Source organism: Dromiciops gliroides, chromosome 1 (genome assembly GCF_019393635.1).
Source record: "Dromiciops gliroides isolate mDroGli1 chromosome 1, mDroGli1.pri, whole genome shotgun sequence".
Taxonomy (NCBI): Eukaryota; Metazoa; Chordata; class Mammalia; order Microbiotheria; family Microbiotheriidae; genus Dromiciops; species Dromiciops gliroides.
In genome coordinates, this window is record NC_057861.1 from 170,787,798 (window position 1) to 170,795,932 (window position 8,135).

Below are 8,135 nucleotides of genomic sequence, written 5' to 3' on the forward strand. Positions count from 1 at the left end.
TTCCCCCAATACTCATTATTTTTTATGATTCGATAGCATTTAAATCTGTTTACTACTGTTTGGGACAAACTGCCTCAATTTACCCAAATAACTTGAGGAGACCACCAAGTCAAGCAGAGACAGGTTTGTCACATCCTTGCAAGGATGGGCAAACTCAATCCTGAGATCAAGTCACACCAATAGATTCAAACTTTAGGTTTTTATAGTAATCTTGAGGAGGAATGTCCCCACATGCACTTAGGGTGGGTGAGCTCACAATCTAACATCCAATCCTGTCTCACCCATGGTGCGTGTTAGTTCTTGATCCATGTATGGAGACATGTCCAAGAACAAAAGGGAAAAGGGGAGGGGGGTAACAAGTCTGAGGAATGTCAAAGAAAGAGGGAGGCAGAAATCACTCCCTTATCTGACTGCAATTAATCCATGACAGGGACTGGGATTCTGACATGTGAGAGGGCAGTAAGCAGACTAGTCTTTTTTGTTTGTTTGTTTTCAGAAGTCAAAGAGCTTTATTCCAATGCAGCAAACTTTGGGGAGCAGAGATGGGGGCTGGCATTTAATCTTCCTCCTTGTCTTCGCCAGTGCCAGCCCCTCCCTGGCCCTTCTTGGCCTTCTTCCTTTTGACCCTGCCTGCCTGGCCCCCTCTGTAGGGTGAGCACAGGGAGAAGTCAATGTGTTTCTGAGAGTCCAGTTGCACTATGAAGGAGGGGATGTTCACCACCTGCTTCCAGACCCTGATGTGCCTCTGGCGGATCAGCACCTGCTTGTGGTGGATGGACTTGGCCAGGCCCAGCTTGAAGACCTGCATCTGCAGGCGCCGCTCCAAGAAGTCCTCAATCTTCGGGCCCAGGATGTAATCCAGCTTCATCTTGCCCTCATCCAGGACGCCGATGTGCACCAGCCTCCGGAGCAGGGCATTGCCTTCCAACAGGTGCCGCAGGTCCTTCTTGTCCAGCATCAGCAGCTCCCACGTGGCCTTGTGGATCTTGGCCAGCATGAACTTGACTCGCCACACCTCACGCTTGTTGCGGAGCCTGTACTAGCCAATCAGCTTCAGCTCCTGGTCCAACCGCGACTTCTCAAAGGGCTGCCATGGCGTCATAAACGTCTTGTGACACACCCAGGTCCTGGCGACCGGCATTTTGGCCTATCGGGGTGGTCTGGCTTGCGCCTCCCGCATGTTTTAGAACTGACCAGAAAAAAAAAAAGCCAGACTAGTCTTAAACTTAAAGGAGACAGTGAGAATTTAACAAGCAATTAACTGTTAGGCAAAGTGAGAGACTAACTATACTGGTGGGGCTAGGCATCTTTCAGACTTCATCCTCAGAGTTGAATCTGACTCAAATCCATAATTATCCCCCACACCACCTTGTTTCTTCTTCTGCATTTCATAAAACTTTTAGTTTTCTGGTTTTTCTCCTACTACTGTGATGACTACTTCTTAATCATTACTGGTTTCTCTTTTTCTTCTTATGCCAATCAAAGGCATTCCAGAAGATATTATTATCATGAATTCAGCTAGCACCTATAGATGGATGATTCTTTTTTTTTTTTTTTTGGTGAGGCAATTGGGGTTAAGTGACTTGCCTAGAGTCACACAGCTAGTAAGTGTTAAGTGTCTGAGGTCAGATTTGAACTCAGGTCCTCCTGACTCCAGGGTCAGTGCTCTATCCACTGCGCCACCTAGCTGCCCCTAGATGGATGATTCTTAAATCTTATATCTCCATCGCCTCAGCATTCCTTAAATTCCAAACTCATATTTCCAGTTACCTGATAAATAAAAGATGATCAGAGAATAAATTTAAAATTGAAAGGATACTGACTGAGTAATCTTTTCCAAATCCACCAATGTCATGGAGTTCACAAACACGGCCCACAGACACTGCACGATTTGCTCATTGTTACACGGAATACATTGTTAATGCATAAAACTCCTAAAGTTCAAAACATAATGCATCAAAACATTCAATTAAAATCTTGCTTTCCTCTTGCCTCCCCTATTTCTATTATAACATTCTCCTGAGATCATAACCTCAGGGTCATCTTTAACATCATCCTATTCCTAAGGTACTGAATTGAATCAGTTGCCAAGTTCTATTGATTCTATTTTTGCAATACTTTGTCATGAAAATTTCTTAAGTCCGACGAAGGAAAAGAAACAACAGTCTCCAAGCTGTAGAAAGATAAGTTGATTGAGAGAGGATACCTGTCTCACAATAAAGCTGGTCTCAGGTCTAGGACCCAAAGACCCCAAGCAGTACCAGGAGATGGTATTTATACCCCATTGATTCCTCCCATTGCACCCTCAGATAATTGCAAATGATACAGAAGAGGATACATTGAAACTTGACCATTATTTTTAGTGACAAAGGCCATCTAGGCAATTAATCACAAAAGGGAAATAGTTCTGAAGCATATTTCTAAAGCAACATGTTTAGGTCTTTCATCCTGAAGCATACTTTTAAAGCTACAGGTCATAAATCTCAATGCTGATTGGTTCCTTTAGCTTAGTAGATACTATTTTTAGTGTTGTGGTTAACCACAATGCACCTTTTGAAAAGGGACATCACTACAAAGCTGATACATGACCCTAGGTTGAACATGTAACCACAATAGAGAGGGACAATGATCAAAAGTCAAGTTTACAAGTACTGCATTGGCTCAAGCCACTAAAGAATATTCATAATACATTAAGAACAAGTTACATAATATATATGTTCTGTGCTAGATTATTCAATTCCAAGAAACTAGAGAACACTTAAAATTAAGTAAATCACAATTTGTAGTCTATTATACTGATTACTATCATAGTTAAATCACTCATATCTAAGGGATGGGGAAAATCTCACTCACAACCTTTTGTATCATCCTCCCCTTTCCACTCCTATTGTAATCAACTTGGTAACATTCAAAATTTATGGCACACCTAGAAGAATTTGTCTGTACATTGTTTTGTCACATTGTTCCTTAATATCTACTGGTAAAAGGGCTACAGGAGATATTTAGATAAAACATCCCACGTGATATTTAGGGAAGTTTTACACAACATCCTTGTGTAAAACTGATCATTATCCACAACTGTTCCACTTCCTTAATAAACGAAATTTTGATGATAGCCTCCTGTCATTCCATTTGCCTCAACAAAATCAAACAAAAACTGTCAGTAGATCCTACAATCTTCTCAAGTTATTACTCTGTATTTCTCCTTTGTTTCTCAGCCAAATCCTAGAAAAGAGCATCTTTTTTCTAGGTATCACTGTCTTTATCTCTTGTCCCTTCACTTCTTTCTCAGCCTTTTATAGATTAGCTTCCAAGCATCTCAGTCACCTGAAAATTTTCTCTCCAAAGTTAACAATAATCAGCTAAAATTGTTAAACTTGATAGTCCTTTCTCAGGATCTGTACTAGGCCTATCTATTCCATTTGACACTGTTGACTAGCCTCTCCTCCCAGATACTCTCTCTTCTGGTTTTTTTTGTTTGTTTGTTTGTTTTTTGTCATATGTCCTGTTTCTGGTTATCCTCCTTTTTTTTTTCAATTATTTTTCAGTCAAGTCTGTCTCTTTGTGACCTCATTCAGAATTTTCTTGGCAGAAGTACTAGAATCGTTTGCCAGTTCCTTCTCCAGCTCATTTTACAGATAAAGAACTGGGGCAAACAGGGTTAAGTGACTCACCCAGGGTCACACAACCAGTAAGTGTCTGAGGCCAGATTTGAATTCAGGAACATGAGACTTCCTGGCTCCAGGCCCAGGACTCTATCCACTGTGCACTTAGCTGCCATTAAAAAGTTAACCTCCTACTACCTATTCAATAGCTGCTTGTACATCTCTTTCCTGATTCATCATCTGTAACACAAACCCTAACTCTTGGTTTTCCCCCAAGGCTCTGTCCTGAACTCTGTTCTCTTCTCTTCTCTCACTACACTTTCTTGGTGGCTTTATCTTTATGAGTTTAATGACCATGTGTAGGATGATAACAATTATCTAGTCACAGTCTTCCTGTTAGCTTCAATCCCACATCACCTCCCCTTGAAATGCCTCTTGGGCATTTTAAACTAGATGGTCCTAAAGATATTTCAATTCAGGATGTCTATAATAGAATTCAAAGCCACCACTACCCCTTCACTTTATAAATTCACTGCTTTTCCCAAACTTCCTAGTTCTTTCAAAGATAACACCATATTTCTGGTTATTATAGTTCATAATGTGGAGTTTCCTCAACTCCTTACTCTCCCCAATTCCAAATATCCAAATCAGTTGCCATATCTTGCTATTCTTCCTCACAATATCACTCCGATGTGAAACTCTCTCTATTCATGCCACTATCACTTTGCTTCAGACCCATAACATGTCTTACCTAAATTATTTCAACAGTCCCCAATGGGTCTCCTTGCCTCAAGGAATCTGTCCTCCCAACTACCAAAATGATTTCCATACGTGTGGGTATGACTGTGCCTTTTCCTTTCTCAATAATCTCCAGGGACTCATTGCCTCTAGAATCAAATATTCCCCCTCCCACATTTTACTATCAAACCAAATTGGTCTTCTCTCTGTTCCTCACAAACAGCATTCTAACTCACATGCCATGACTTTGTAATGACTCTATTTTGCCTAGAACATAATCCCTTCTTACCTCTGCCACAGAAAATCCTTCTTTTCTTTCAAGAGGCTCAAGCATCACCTTCTACATAGAGTCTTTACTGAGCCACTCCCACTTCTCCTTTCTGGTACTTTCTCTCCACAACATCCTAGTGTAAAACTGTACTGTATTTATTTTATTTTTCTATTTACTTACATACATAATTTTTTTTCTTCCCTGTTACAATGTAAGGTTCTTGAGAGTAGGAATTTTTCTACTTTTTGTATTTATCTCTCTAGAGCCTATTACATTTCTTGACACATACTTGGCACTTAAGAGATGCTTAATGATTTATCAATATAAACAATGAAAGGCAGTCACATAGTGATGGATGAATAAGAAAGGATGTCACAGAACTACAAACAGCGAGCTAAAGTTCAGAAAAAGCTGGGATTTGTGAAACATGCCAAGAACAAAAATGATTTTTCTCAACTGTACTCAGGATAAGAACAAGAAACTAGTAGTTCTGTTGCCTGAGAAAGATAGTATAATAATAACAGATGTCATGATATTAAATGAAGATGGCGAGAAAGGTGAACTATTTGATTCTTGTTTTGTACCTATCTATTATCACACTCATTCACTCATATGCACATACACATACACACAGACATAAATACCCACAACATACTCAGATCTGCAGAATGGGAAAAGGTGCAACAAACATACCTATGAGAAACTCAATGTAAAGTTAAATAAGAAATAGTAAGAGGGAACAAAATGTTGTAAATGAGTTTAATTCGTTTGGTCTAATTGGATTATTTCCTAGGACTCTTTACATAATTAACAATTCTTGCAAAATGTGATCACTGAACTGCTGTTGATAATCTTGATAAAACAATTTTCAAAAGAGAAGAAAATCAATTTCTGAAAGAAACATACTGTTAAGCTTTACAATGTCCTTCAAAACCAAAAAGATTTCATTTTAAAATGTATGCTTGAAGTACATTTATAAAAGCAAATAATCATCACCATAAGCCAGCATGTGTACTTTAATTAATCACATAATAATTTTGTGGCCCTGGGCCAGAGAATCTCTGCAAACAACGGGTCTTCCTCTGCCTCAGGATGGTCAGAACACATCAGTATGCTGGAAAGGTTGGGAGAGCACCTGCAGTGGGGTATCTTTATTTCCCAATCTGGTTTCCAACTTAATCTTTTTAATGAAACTGGTCTCTCCAAAGTTACCAAATGATCTCTATGTTTCCATCACCAAATACCTTTTCTCAGTCCTCATTCTTTTTTTTTTTTGCAGGGCAATGGGGGTTAAGTGACTTGCCCAGGGTCACACAACTAATAAGTGTCCAGTGTTTGAGGCTGGATTTGAACTCAGGTCCTCCTGAATCCAGGGCCAGTACTTTATCCACTGTGCCACCTAGTCCTCATTCTTTTTAACCATTCTGCAGCCTTTGACACTATTAATAACCTCCTCCTTGATACTCTCTTCTCTCCAGGTTTTTGGGAAATTACTATGTGCTATTTATTAATATTCTATTATGTAACAGGACTGAATTTTCATTTTAAAAAATGAATCAATTTTTTTTTTCTGAAACAGTAATTGCCTTGAACCTGCCACTTTTGTTGCTACTTCTGATTTTGCTAAGTCCAGGACTTTTACAATGTCCATTATTTCAGTTGATTGCAAGTGGGATGTGACTTCTATTAGAAAATACAGTAAATTGTCTTATCTAAATATGCCCCCCCCAAAAAAAAAAACTGACTGTAAGGAGGTTTCACTAGGTAGATGTGTGTTTTTGAAAAGGAATTTATAATGTAACATTAGATCACTAGCATTTGCTTATCAGATTACCTCCAAAAAAGGAGGCAGGGAGGCATGATAGCTATCTAAAGCAGGATTATTGAAGGCAATAAATTTTAGTAACACTTGCTAGTTTATGCTTGTTTTTACATGACAACACAGTTGTCTGACCCTTTTGCTATTCCTTACAAACTCCTGGATACAAATAATGGGAGAAGAGAAAAATATTCATCTGGAGATTTCTTTCTTATAAATTACTAAGATAGTGAAACATTAAGTATTAGTGTTACTATCACCATTACCTCGTTCTTCTCATCTTTGATAGGTTCCTCAGGTTATCTCACAAGACATGAGATTCAGTTCTAATTATTGGACAAGCTTCCTCAAAGCACTGTGACATTTTAAAATAACTTTGACTCAGTTCTTCACTCATGGCTTTTCTGCATAGAGGTGATATATAAAATATAACAACTAGATAAGTAAAGCAAGGAAATTATAATATTTGATATCCATACTGAAAAATGTTCTCTATTTAAAATATGTCATCAGCATCATAATGCCCAGAACATTTTTTTTCCAAATGTGGTGTTGAAAGATGGGAGAATGTTTAAGCCCATTCTAGTTCTGTTTAGTCATCAATCTATTTTATCTCTTTAAAATATAACTGCGTTTGAGTTTTAAATTAAAGATAGAATCAAGCAAAACATCTTATAATCACTTGATATACATAAATGACAAAATATTTTACCCCAAAACACATAAAATAGGTCCTTTATCTCAATGAATTTTTTTTTCTTCAATGAAATTGAAATGTCATTTGCCCAATATAAGTGTAAAATGCTTCATGCATTCTAAGGAAAAATAGAAAATGAAGGATCATTCTGAACATATAGATGAAGGAATACCTAGAAAAACCTTGGTCTAATATAGGCTAGACACTTAAGAAGGTTATAGCTAAAAATTTAAGAAACTTACTGGCATTCTAAAATTAAAGCTCTATGGAAAGAGCATAACTAAATCAATAACCAACTCCCCAATACCAACACACTGTTGAAATTGTATAATGGACTACAAAGAATTGGGAAAGTATCCCAACAAAAACTGTTAAAATATTAATGAAATATGGAGTCCATCACCCTAAAGTAGTCATAGAAAAAATGAACACTTCCTTGCCAAAAGAAAAGTATGAGGAATGATAAACATCTATAGAGCACTTGACAAGCAGGTCAGAAACCTACATAAATACTTTGGAACAAACAGGCTTCACTTCAATGTGCAAGAATCTGAAAACATTAAATATAAAAGAATGATAGCATGATAGTGATATTGTTAGATAATTTCTAAAAATAGCCAACCCTATCAGAGAAGATAAGAATGAGATACTGATGATTATAATAATAATAATAATCAATGCTTAAAGAACAGTAATTATGGGAGCAGCTAGGTGGCGCAGTAGATAGAGCCCCGGCCCTGGAGTCAGGAGGACCTGAGTTCAAATCCGGCCTCAGACACTTACTTACTAGCTGTGTGACCCTGGGCAAGTCACTTAACCCCAATTGCCTCACTAAAAAAAAAAAAAAGAATGGTAATTATTAAGAAAAACACTTAAAGATTAATGACTAAAGTTAATTCTCATTGTTACCAGGTAAAAAAAAAACGTTCACACTGACAGGTTCTCCTAGTTGTCATTTCTGAAAAAGATTGAGAGGGGAAAGAGATTTCTATTCCTGTCCTCTGG

General features: G+C 37.9%; 1 pseudogene; it reads right to left on the reverse strand.

Moving 5' to 3' along the window:
* Positions 1–556: 556 nt before the first annotated feature.
* On the reverse strand, positions 557–1,141 carry LOC122739869 (annotated as a pseudogene).
* Positions 1,142–8,135: the final 6,994 nt, after the last annotated feature.